General features: G+C 34.3%; 1 protein-coding gene across 2 annotated transcripts in view; it reads left to right on the forward strand.

Moving 5' to 3' along the window:
• The window catches only part of NELL1 (neural EGFL like 1), a 1,037,291-nt gene that overhangs the window by 1,007,484 nt on the left and 16,649 nt on the right, over positions 1 to 13,158 (forward strand). The gene's annotated exons all lie outside the window — the stretch shown is intronic.

Here is a 13,158-nt window from a genome sequence, read left to right on the forward strand (position 1 = left end):
TTAATTCCGGCCTCTTTCTGTTTCGCTTTCTGTTTTGCAAAATGGGTCTATTAAAATGTTTGATTTCCTTGTGGCTTAATTTCTTCTTTTGTTGATCTTGCCTATTCATTTTCTTTTGATATTACTTGTACTGAAGCTTTTGCATTGCATTTTTATGTCTGCTGGGATGGGAGATTAATACTGGGCTTTAGAACATGGGAATTAAGATAAATTTCTTGCTTAGTAGCCTCTTATATAACTGAGTCTCCTCATCCATGATGCACCTAAGAAATAGAGTTGAAAACTGAAATGAGCCTTAAAAAGTTTTTTTTAGTTCACTCACCAGCATTCATGTCTCACACCTCCAACAGAACTGGGGCAATTATTTTAAAAAAGATATTGCATCATTAGTTCATAGAACAAAGAAAAATGTGTTCACTTTCCCTTATAAACCTAGTTAAAATACAGTAGCTTCACTGCCTTTATTAAGTACCACTTATGTTCTAATCACCTAATCTGTAACTTAGTAAATTGTGCTTTGTATCATGTCAGGTGTATATAATTCTATAGTTAGTTAGTTTCACCCAAAAAAGTCCAATCCTTCACCATACTTTTTGCTGAGTTATCCACTCCTTTCCCATCTGGTAATCACAATTAATATTAATTTTAAAGTTTTAAATTTGTTTTGTTTAATTTATTTGCTTATTTCCTTTTATATTTGCTATATGAATAAAATCAATGTCTCTTCATCTGGATTATTTTCCTCAGTGTAATGCCCTCTGAATTCATCTACGTTGTTTTAGATGACAAAGAATTTAATCTTTTTAAATATATAAGTGGTTATTATATTATTCTACTTCACATTTATGCAGTGTGTGGTGTGTACAAATATACATATATCATATATTCTTTATTAAATAATATATAGATGGTATTGTATAATGAGCATGGAGATAAATTTATCTCTTCCAATTAATGGTTTGTGGCTTGTGTCCTTAGGGAAAATACCTAGAAATAAGAGAGGTAGATTATTTGTAGTTTCTAGTTTTTAAGAGGAGGAAAAGTGTACTCTTCATTGAGAAAGGTTTACAAAAGAAGTTGACAATTTTTCTTTATTTAGTCAAGAAAAATAAACATGAATTATTTTACTAGCTCTCCTCTTCTAAAATAATTTTGATGTTCAAGCCACTGAAGATGATTTAAATCTGGCTCAAAATTCATTTTATACTTTCTTAGTTCTTACACTAGGTAAGTTACTTTAGTTGAGTCTGTCTCATGAGAAGCAAAATTTCTTTTCTTTTGCATTAATTTCATAATACAAATTACAATTAATAACAATTTCCCAATGTTTCATTACTTTATTTTTCTATTAATCCAAGAAACTAAGATCATTATTTTGCCTTGATACTTAAAGTGTCTCTAAGTTTTAAGAGAATTCAATTGAAATTGCAGAGGAGATGAAAAATTATTTTAATCTTATTTCAATATTATGAACAGTTACCACCCCCACACCGTCTTCATTAAACATTGCTAGAGTTTTATGTGTGTATGTTTATGAGTTTTTCAACAAAATATATTACTCCTGATCAAAAGTGATTCTAAAAGATTATGGTGGTTAAGAGTTCCTAGTTTTAACTAGTTGAACTAAATTTCAAATGTCTCTGTAGGACATTCTAAAATAATGAAATAGTTGTGAGTTTCTATTTCTGTTTATATTACTTGCCATTGAAAGAGTTTAACTCTAGTTAGATGAGAAATATCTCTGTAGTTAAACACCCAGATGGACAATTAAAATGGTATTATCTTGAAAATTAAGAAATAAAACCAAGATTTGGATGTTAAGTACTAGCTCTTTAAAATGTCATATTTTTGTAGTGAAGGTTTAAATACAAAATCATAATTCATAAGAATCAAGTCACATAAGGTCAAGGTGTACTATTGAAAGTAACAGTGAAAGTTGTATTAAAACAGTTTATTTTTTCATGCATACACATGTTTGGCATTTCCACTCATAAATTAGCTTAGGATCTTTGGAAGACATATGTATTTTCAATGTATTTTGTGTGGGAAGATAAAAATATCTTACATTTATTAGTTTCTAGAAAACACAGAACTTTTATATGATTGACTTTACTTACATTTTAGATTATATACATAAATGGGAAAATGTGATATTCAAACACTTGGCTAACCATGGTAGAGTCATGTCATATTAAATTGTTTTAGAAACTTAGAAAGGTGAAGTAAAGCTTGATTAGAGTAAAAACAGAAAGTAACAGGTGACTTTTAAATAAGAACTTGATAAAATATATATATATATATATATATATATATATATATATACAAAAGTAGACATAGAAAGTGAATTTAAAATAGACAGACTGAGACCAAAGATGCAAAAGAATAACAATATATTCTCTGAAGGAATTATGGATGACTCAGGAGATTAGAAAGTCAGATTTAGGGGTCGGGCGGTGGCGCTAGAGGTAAGGTGCCTGCCTTGCCTGCGCTAGCCTAGGACGGACCGCGGTTCGATCCCCAGGTCCCCCAAGCCAGGAGCGACTTCTGAGCGCATAGCCAGGAGTAACCCCTGAGCGTCACCGGGTGTGACCCCCCCAAAAAAAAAACAAAAAAAAAAAAGAAAGTCAGATTTAAGAAGTCTATCTTTATGTAACAGCTAATTTATGAGACTAGAGAAAAATTCTGGGGACAGTGTCAAAACATAGAATTTAGGATTGATTCAATAGATAATAAAATACTTTTTAATTTAAGAATGACATATTTCAAAGTCGGATTGATAGTAATATGGCAGAACTAAGGAAATCAAGGAAACCAAAATTTGGTTTCCTAACTAAAGACATTGTTTCTCCAATGGGAAAAAAAGGAGTGAAAGTATATGGACATAAAGTTTCAGAAGAGGGGCCGGAGAGATAGCATGGAGGTAAGGCATTCACCTTGCATGCAGAAGGTCAATGGTTCTAATCCTGGCATCCCATATGGTTCCCTGAGCCTGCCAGGAGCAATTTCTGAGCATAGTGCCAGGAGTATCCCCTGAGCATTTCCAGGTGTGACCCAGAAACCAAAAATAAATAAATAAATAAAGTTTCAGAAGAGTAAAGGGAAGAACATGAAAGTAAAATAGAGATCACATGAGAGATAATACAGAATAGAAATTATAGATAGAGAAATAGTTACCAAATGTATTTAGTCTAAAAGCCCCTTCTCAGAAAAAATAATCACTAAGAACTCATCTTCAAAGGAAATAGAACATTAAGCAAACCGAACACCTTTCTAGGACAATTCAGTAATGCAATGTAATGTAATATTCCGCAGCTTTGTGAAACAATGGTAAAGATCCTAGTTTATTGAACTGTGGCTCATGAAACTAAATTTGTGTTGCAAGATTTCTGATTAAAACAGTCATTTACTAGTAAATATTTGACTTGTTTAACTATTTATACACCTGGGATTACATAAAAAATTCTTAAGCATAGGACAGGAGTTGTGAGTAGAAAAAGTTTAAGAAGGTTAGGTTTAGATGATATCAGGCTGCCTCTGTGGTAGTATGGGATTTGTTCTCTAGACCAAACAAAACAAAACTATCCAAGGTAGCATGCTCTGAAACTAAGCAACACATTTTCCTGGATGAAGCATTTTGGTGCCACTTATAAAAGGAAAAGGCAGTTTGCCAGTTAGCTTATGTCCATTTAAAATGTGTCAGATAGGACAATAGCTACATTCATTGTTTCTCCAATGGGGAAAAAAAGGACATATTTTGAAGATTTTCATTTTGCTTCATTTTATATTTCATTTATCTTGCTTCATGTGGGTTTTCATTACTGGAGTTTTGGAGGTCATCCCTAGCAGTGCTTGAGAGACCAGGAAGTGCCAAAGATGAAATCCAATAATTATGAATGCTTCTGTTTGTGCTCCAGATCTTTGCGCAATCTCACTGTTCCCAATTTACTACTATCAATTTGATGAAATTTTGTTTACATTGGCAGGAGAGGGTGGGATGTCATAGTGCTGGGTTTGGCACCAGGACTTCACATATAGAAGACTAAGTTCTCCACCTTTGAGCTATATTCTCTTACCTGGTATTTTTGTCATTTTAATTTTGATACTAAAAAATTAACTAAATAAAATTTATTTTTTCAAAAAATATAACCAATAGCAGCAATAGGAAACCTTAAGGGCAATATACGCATCAAAGGCACAAAATTATATACCTTGTTGAAATAAAATTTAAGCAATATTGCTAAGGTGATACAAGTGAGGAGTCATGAGTTTGCCTGCTGGCCACTTGTCCTAACCTCATGTAAGCATTTGCCCATAAACAGGTAGGTGGAATGGTTAAGAAACCTAGAGGTTTCATGTACCTCCTTTGGGAAATAATAGGAATGACCCTCCTGTAAGTTGTGGAGAGCAAAAATAGGCATCTTCATGGCCCTCACTCTGAGGAACAAGAACAAGAATGAATTACCTGTATCTGGGATCAGAGTCAAAGTTATCCTCTAACTATTTGCTCTCCACTCATTAAAAATATGCTAAGATTTTACTCTGAATGTAGCAGCACTATCAATACTTCTGTATCTAGGCAGATGTTTATTATTCAACATTAAAGATTCTTTAAGGGTTTACTTTTTCTTTGAATGATGAATATGTTGGCAGATTTCTGTCTTCAAACTTCAAGTTTCCTATCAGGGTGGATTGACAGTTCCATACTTTTGACTTAATATGCATTCCAGGAGATGTGCTACCCTTACTATAATATCTCAACTGACTGGTATTTCATTTCTCCAACAATAATTCTAACATGCTCTAGGATCTTTCAGAGGGCCTATAAAACTTGTTAAAAAAAAAACTCTCAATTCCCAGATGGTTCAGTATGTTGAGTTCCACTGGTTGGGATCATAATATTTTGTTTTTCCTAACTAGTTCTCACAAGACTAATTATGCTAAGCAGAAACTCTTCAAGCACCATTGTACCAAGAAAACTCATCTGGCTTTAAAATATATTGTTGCTACTATCCACCCTACTAAGATAATAAGAAATGTCTGGAATCTAGTCTACCTTTTCTGGAAAACAATATGGATATGACTCAAAAAATTGGAAATTGAGCTCCCCTATAATCCAGCAAACCATTTCTAGGGATCTACCCTGTAACCCCATTCCCCCTTTCTTCCTGTGTAACTTGATCTTACCTGAAAGACCCCTGGGAGGGGTCTTGCTACAGGTAACTTTACCTGCAAGACCCTCCCATTCTTGGGAGGGGTCTTGGGAAGGTAATAAAGGTTTGGCCTCAGGGGCAGAAAGGATTGAGATTTGCATTTACCTGGATGGAGAGGTAGCAGGAGGCTAGAGATGGCTGATAAAGGCTAGACTCAGGGCAAGCTAAAATAGCATGCGTAAATGGTTATAATATAGAAGCCACACATGTTGGCTAGGGCATGAATAAAGCTGATATTTCCTGAAACCTGCTGTGAGTGGATTGCCTTCTTGCTGCCACCTGAACTTGCAGAACCACAGGTTAATGGGGGATGGAGCCACTTGGCCGGGGCTAAAGGACAAAGGCCTTCATCTCCATCTAGCCCATCCAAAGGACCTCTTTATTATTTTAATCAAAACTACCCTAGCTAGGAACACAAAAATATAATTTGAAAAAGCCCTCTGCACTCCTATGTTTATTGCAACACTATTTATAAAAGCCATAATTTGGAAACAACCCAGGTGCCTAACAGGGGAGTGGCTAGAGATACATCTACACAATGGAATACTATGGAGTCTTAAGGAAAAATGAAGTCATGAAGTTTGCTTGTATCTGGATAGACATGGAAATTATTGTGCTAAGTGAAATGACTCAGAGAGAATAGACATTGAATAATCTCATTCATTTGTGTGATAAAAGAAAAATAAAAGGCAATATGGTAATAATATTTAGAGACAATAATGATGAGGGACAGGAGGACCAGTCCATGGTAGAAAGCTTGCCACAAAGAGGGGTGAGTACAGTTAGAGTATAGAAAGGTTCACTATAACAATAAGTGGAATTTAACACTCTGGAAAGAACTGGGTACTAAAAGGGGAAAGGTTAAATATAGGTACCTTTTAACTAAAAATAGTGCAAACCACAGTGTGAAAAAGAAAAAAAAATATGAGAGGGATAAAAATAAAGAGAAAAAGAAGCAAAATGCCTGCCACAGAAAAAGGCAAGATTGTGGGGAATTGATGGGAGGGGAACTGGGGACATTGGTGGCAGGAATAGTGCAGTGGTAAAGCATGGTGGGTATTCGTTTTTTTGTCATTTTCTTTTTCTTTTTTTTTTTTAGTTTTTGGGCCACACCCGGCTATGCTTCTGGCTATGCTCTCAGAAATTGCTCCTGTCTTGGGGGACCAAATGGGACACTGGGGATTGACTCCAGGTCCGTCCTAGGTCAACCGCATGCAAGGCATACCCCCTACTGCTGCTTTACTGCTCTGGCTCCAAGGATGGTGTATATTCTAGGACTTAAATATAAGTATGAACAATTTTGTAACCACGATGCTTAAACAGTTTATAGCACAATGGTAGGAGTTTTGCCTTGCACGTTGCTGATCTGGGACAGACCTGGGTTAAATTCCCAGCATTCCATATATTCCCCCAACCCTATGAGTAGCAATTTCTGAGCACAGAGTCAGGAGTAACCCCTGAGCACCGCTAGGTGTGTCCCCACCCCCAAAAAGGAATTTATATATAAAAAAGAAATGATTGAATGAAAAATTATTATATAAATTTAGGTTTGAGTCTTGTTTCTTTCTTTTTATTAATTCCTTTGCCATGTGGCAGTTATTTTCTTCACTGACTACATGAAACTGTTGACTTACTGTTGAAGTTATTGCACACCCCAGTGCTACATTGGTGAAGGGGTATAATTTTAAGGCAAATTTGTTTTGTAAAAAGATTTCTTATCACAATACAATATGTTTTACATGAAATGGTAAACTAAATAGGTCAACAACAGTGTTTTTCAGTTTGTGACTCTCTTCTACGGTTTCTTTCCTAGTCTCTTCTTCCAGGTGTTGCAGGTTGGCTCCTTACTCTTTTGCTATGAGCCTCCATTAACATGATTTTCACTGTGGTTCTACTAAAATATTATTTGACTTATAAGTTATTAAATGGCCACCAGTTCAAAAGTGAAGACCTATACTACCACTAAATTTTATATGGGATATCACAAACATTTTCGTGAAGGGTTTGATATACTTTTTAAACTAGGATATTTTGTAACACATATTCAATTCTGTCATTATAGTATGCTTTTATTCATAGAGAATAATGAGTCAAAGTAACTGGCTATTAATAAAATTATAGCAGTAAAAGCAGGCAAATTGCCAAATAAGCTTACAATACAACATTTTATTTTTTTATTCAATTTACATAAATGATCTTACCTAAAAGCTTCAAAACTATAGCTGAAATAAAAATAGTGGTATTATTCAACCTGTATTAAATATCATTATGTTGATTGCTTAGTAATAAATCATGTAGTTTGTGCTATAAAAGCTATAATTTTCCTTGGCCTAATAACTAATTTATTTCATACTTACTAAGAAAGTCTATACCCCTGAATATTTTAATTCATAAGAAACTTAAATTGTATAGTACTTACTGCTTATAGTTCAACTTTTATGATAAGACTGCCAATAAACATTTAAATACTCTGAGTGGGAAAGTACTTCTTGGACATTTAGTAGGCTTGTTCAGAACACCTGAGATAGACAAAGGCAAAGCTCAAAGACTGACCCCAGAGATGTATGGCAAGGCACTTAATTCCCTTTTAGTGACCTTCATTCTCTTGCCAAATTTGGATTCTATTATGATTGTTCTCTGTGAGCTGGATTGTATAATTTTAATCTCATTGAATTCATGGGGCCAACTATGACATTTCCATTATTCAAAATGATTTTCTTGACAGTTACTCAGTAATTCAGAAGCCAAAGTGAAATAGCCATTGTTCTGAAATATATTAGGAACCAAAAGGGGTATATTTGGCATTTTCATATAATTGTTAAGATTTTTGTTATGTGAAATTGCTTTATTTTAATTTAAATCTGGAATTTCTCCACTTATTCGTATGTTTTGAATGAGCACAAAGGGGTAAATCTGATATTGTGGTTGGGTCTCTTGTTGTTGTAGATAGTATAGTCTCTACCAAAAGTCTCAGTGCCTGTGTTTGATGTTGTCCATGGACATATTTTGTGTATTCCGGAGACTTTTTCCTTTGATATTTTCCTCAGCAGTTAAACTCATTCAATAATATTATATTACTTTTCTTAATTCTATAAGTAAATACCTCTAATGAGAAATTTGGGATTATGGTTCCACTTGCATATTAATGAGTTAACATAATGGTATATGAACTGTAAAAAAAATACTTTTATTGGAAGATCCCTAGCATCTGAATATTTCTTTTTCTAAAGCTCAGAAACTCGATTCATAAATATACCAGGCTTATATATGTATTTATGCATACATACATGTGTTTATATAAAATTATTATCCCTTGATATTTGGAATGTTATTTTTATCATGTTTGCAATAATTATGCCAAAGTATATTACTTGAGGTAAATGGTATATCAATTTGTAATATAACTATTTGGAGACTTGTGTTTGTTTGGTTAGTTTTTGAGCCACATCTGATGATATGTAGGGGATACTCCTGGTGCTGCTTTTAGGAATCACTCCTGGAGGCACTCAATGGACCAAATGGGATCCTACTTATGGAACTGGGTTTTCCAGATACACGGCAAGCTCCCTACTAGCTGTGATACCTTTCTGGTCCCTGATTTTATGGTATTTGTTGTTGTTTGTTGTTAATATTGTGTTGATGTTTTGGACTCATTCTTGGCTCTGTAGTTAGGGATCACTCTTGGCAGTGTCCCAAGGGACTATGTTCAGTACAGAGAATTGAACTCAGATCAAGGCTATACTAGGCAAGAAGGAGCCTTAGCTACTCTACTGTATTGTACACCAGCTTTCTCCATATTTTTCTTATTGTTAATAATTCTGCTATGAATATAGTGATACAAATGTCTTTATAAACCATATTTTCATATTCTTAAATAAAACTTAGTTATATTTCCAGATTATATTGAACTTATTTTTTCTTCTTTTGGAGGCATCTCTGTACTATTTCCTTTAAAGTAGCACCAATTTTTATTCCACCAAAGTCTATCAGTTTCTCTTGTTCCTCATCTTTACCACACTTTTCCTATTTTATATATGAATCATAATCACAATTATCTAGTGCTATTTCATTTAGTAAGGTTATTATTATCATTTCTCTAATAATAAGTAGAATTAAACATTTATTGCTATGTCATTGAAAAATCTTTATGCCCAGGTTTTGTTTATATTGATTTTGTTTATATTGATTGTTGTATTTTATGAGTTCTTTAAAAATTTTGGATATCAACCCCTTTATGTTGTGTGAAAACTCCATTGCTAAATCATCTTATTGTTTTGTGATATATTTAAACTTTATTTTTATTTAATTAAGTCACTGAAAATCATCACGTGTCAATGTTACTTATGATTGAGTTTCACCAGTAAAATATTCTAATGCCAATCCATTCACCAGTGTTTTTCCCTCCACTGATGTTGCCAGTTTCCCTCTATGGCAGATCTCTTACTTTTATTTTTAAAAATTTTTTGTTTCATTTAAGGCACTATGATTTGCAAGACTTTATTTTTATATTTTTTATTGTGATCAAAGTAAATTACAAGTCTTTCACAGTAATGTTTAAGATACATAATGACAATGAATTAGAGCAATTCTCATCATCAATGATGTCCTCTCTCCACCCCTGTTCCCAGCATGCATCCCATACCTCTGCCATTTGTCCCATGGACTGCTAGTGTAACAGGCAGGTCTCTGTTGAGTGTAGCTTGTTGTAGATTGGGCATGGATTCTGTGTCATTGACTTTGGGTTTGATGCTTAAGTCTGATCATTTTTTATTTCCATTCAATGTTCATATGACTGGTTTCTCCTATTACCATCCATTTTTCCCCCTCAATTTATGAGGGAGAACAAGATGATTCAAGTTTTGTGGTTCTGTTGGAAAAAGAAAATAAAGAAGAAAAACTTGTAGAAATCCATCTAGAGGCTATAACAATATATAAATCTAAAGGAAGAAAGGAAAAAAGAAAAACAAAAAAACTCAAAAAAAACCCAAGCAATTACAAAACACAACAGTAGCAAGAAAACAATCATAACCAAAACAACAACCACAAGAAAGAAAAGAAAAAATAGAAAACAGAAAAAAAATGAAGGGCTGTTGTGTCAAGACTTTGTGGTTTTTATTTGTTGTTGTTGTTGTTGTTGTTGTTGTTGTTTTTGCAAAGGCACAGTAAATATTGGGAAGTTAGAGAGGCAATTAATTCCCTTGGCCTAGGAGAGAGTTTCTCCACCCTTGAAGCGTACTGTCATGGGAGCAACTACAACTCCATACATGCTCATTATTGAACCCCAAGGTCTTTTTGTGGTGCCAGGAAATTTTCAGCTTAGTTGTGGGTGATAAAATCAGTCCTATGTAACTAGAGATCTTGGTATTTCAACAACCTGGTAACACTTTATTGAAAGTGTACCATGCAAAACTCTTTACCTCCTTTTAGCAACCTGTTCTTGTTCAAATTGACTACCTCCCCTTATCATAGTTGTGCCTTCACTTTAATAACTATCTTAAAGGACCAATTTATTGATCTTTGTTTCTTTTTCTTTTTTTTTTATTTTTGGGTCACACTGAATAACACTCAGGGTTTACTCCTGGCTGCATGCTCTGAAATACCTCCTGGCTTGGGAGACTATATGGGACACCTGGAATTCAAACAGAGGTCTGTCCTAGGCTAGCACAAGCAAGGAAGACACCTTATCCCTTGTGCCACTGCACTAGCCCCTGATCTTTGTTTCTATTATCTTTGTGCATTATTTCACAAATGAGTGTGATCATTCTGTATTTTCCTCCCTCTGACCTATTTCATTTAGCATGATACTCTGGAGATTCATTCATATATCAGCAAATTTCATGACTCATTTTTTTCTAATAGTTGTGTAGTATTCTATTGGGTATATGTACCATAGATGCATATTTTAAATTTATTTAAAGCATTGTGATTTATAAAGTTATTCATATTTGAGTTTCAAGAGTAATTTTTTAGCACCAATCCTACCACCAGTGTCAACTTTCCTCTGTCAATGTTCCAAGGATCCATCTCATACATCCCCCAATCCTCATAAGCCTGTCATTATAAGAAGAGGTATTTTTTTAAGTTTGTCTACTTAAGTTTGCGTCTTAAGATTTCATTATTGTTTACTCCATGGCTTGGATATATAGTGTTGTTTTAATATAAAACAATGAGTCCTAAAGTTGGAGTGGGGATAGTAAGGCCTTTCTAGGCTCAGCCTGGCTCCTACTGCTCCTTAACCCCAAGGATCTGAAAGCTGAGAGTAACAACGGAGAATCTCACAAAGCAGTTAGATGAAGTTCCACGAGTCAGCTAGCTTTATTTCATAGTCCCTACCACCATGTACAGCTCCTCACCTAGCCTTTAAGCTAAGTCTTTTTCTTTTTTTTTTTTCACCTTTATCATAAGATTTATGCTAAGTCTTTTTCTATCAGCTACTTTTCTACTCTTTTGGCCTCTGTCTTCCTTTTAGCTGCTTCTGCAGGCTTCCTTGCTGACTGACTCCTTTTGCTGCTGCCGCTGCTGCTTCTTTGATGATGCTCAACTATTGATGCTGAATCTGATGCTGAATCTCTCTGTTGAATCTCGCTGTTGATTCTCGCTTCTGCTCATTCTCACTTCTGCCTCACTTCTCTCTCTAACTCTCCTTCTTATTCCCTCTCTCCCCCAAGTCAGCCTCCTCTACCTGCCCATTGTAAATGTAGGCAGTTGATCATTGAGGTGGGGAGAAAAATTCAAGAAGTTGGGGAAGGGAATACCCATAATATAGTTCTGTCCTTCCTTAACATCTCCAATATACTCGAATATCTTTAATGCCTGTGTCCATTATTTCATATCTGTCTTTCTCTACCTCACCTTTGTTTTTTTCTTAATACTGTTTTCTGTTCTTGAGCATTTGAATTGTTTTCTTTCTTTCTTTCTTTCTTTCTTTCTTTCTTTCTTTCTTTCTTTCTTTCTTTCTTTCTTTCTTTCTTTCTTTCTTTCTTTCTTCTTCTCTTTCTTTTCTTTCTTTTTTTCTTTCTTTCTTTCTTCTTTTTTCTTCTTTCTTTCTTTCTCTTCTTTCTTTCTTTCTTTCTTTTCTTTCTTTCTTTCTTTTCTTTCTTCTTCTCTTTCTTTCTTTCTTTCTTTCTTTCTTTCTTTCTTTCTTTCTTTCTTTCTTTCTTTCTTTCTTTCTTTCTTTCTTTCGTTCTTTCTTCTTTTTTGATTATTGTGACTAGTGCTGCAATAAGCATAGGTTAGAGATGTCTTTTCTGAAATGTATTTATGGAGCTTTAGGGTATATCCCTAAGGATGGAATTACTGGGTCACATGGAACTCCAATTTCTAGTCTTTTAGAGGAATATACATATTGTTCTCCAAAAGGAAAGAACAAGCTGACATTCACACCAGTGGAGAATGAGGATTCCTTTACCCCTATCCACTGGTGATTTGTGAGATGTGCCAATTTTTTTAGAGTGAAGGGAAAAATGTGTTGTTTTGATTTGCATTTGCCTGGTGATTAGTGATATGCAGCATTTTTTATATGATGTTTAGTGACTTGTATTTCTTCTTTAAAGAAGTTTCTGTTAATCTCTTCACCGAACTTTTGGTAGAATGAGATGCATTTTCTTGTAATTCCTAATTTTATGTGTTTATTTTTGCTTATGCTTCCTTTGCTAATAAGTTGAGTTTCCAGACTCATCCCTGAGACTAAAGACTTGAACAGTATAACCTAATTTATGATTCATATTCTAGTATACAAATCTTTATTTTGTTAATTTTTGTATATAATGTGGATTTTTATTTTATTTTTGGGATACACCTAGTGACACTCAGGGATTTCTCATGGCTATGTGCTCAGAAATTGCTTCTGGCTTGGGGGACCATATGGGACACCAGAGGAACCAACTGTGGTACATCCTAGGTTATCTGCATGCAAGGCAAAGGCCCTATCACTATGACACTGCATAAG

This window comes from Suncus etruscus, chromosome 9 (genome assembly GCF_024139225.1).
Source record: "Suncus etruscus isolate mSunEtr1 chromosome 9, mSunEtr1.pri.cur, whole genome shotgun sequence".
NCBI classification, from domain to species: Eukaryota; Metazoa; Chordata; class Mammalia; order Eulipotyphla; family Soricidae; genus Suncus; species Suncus etruscus.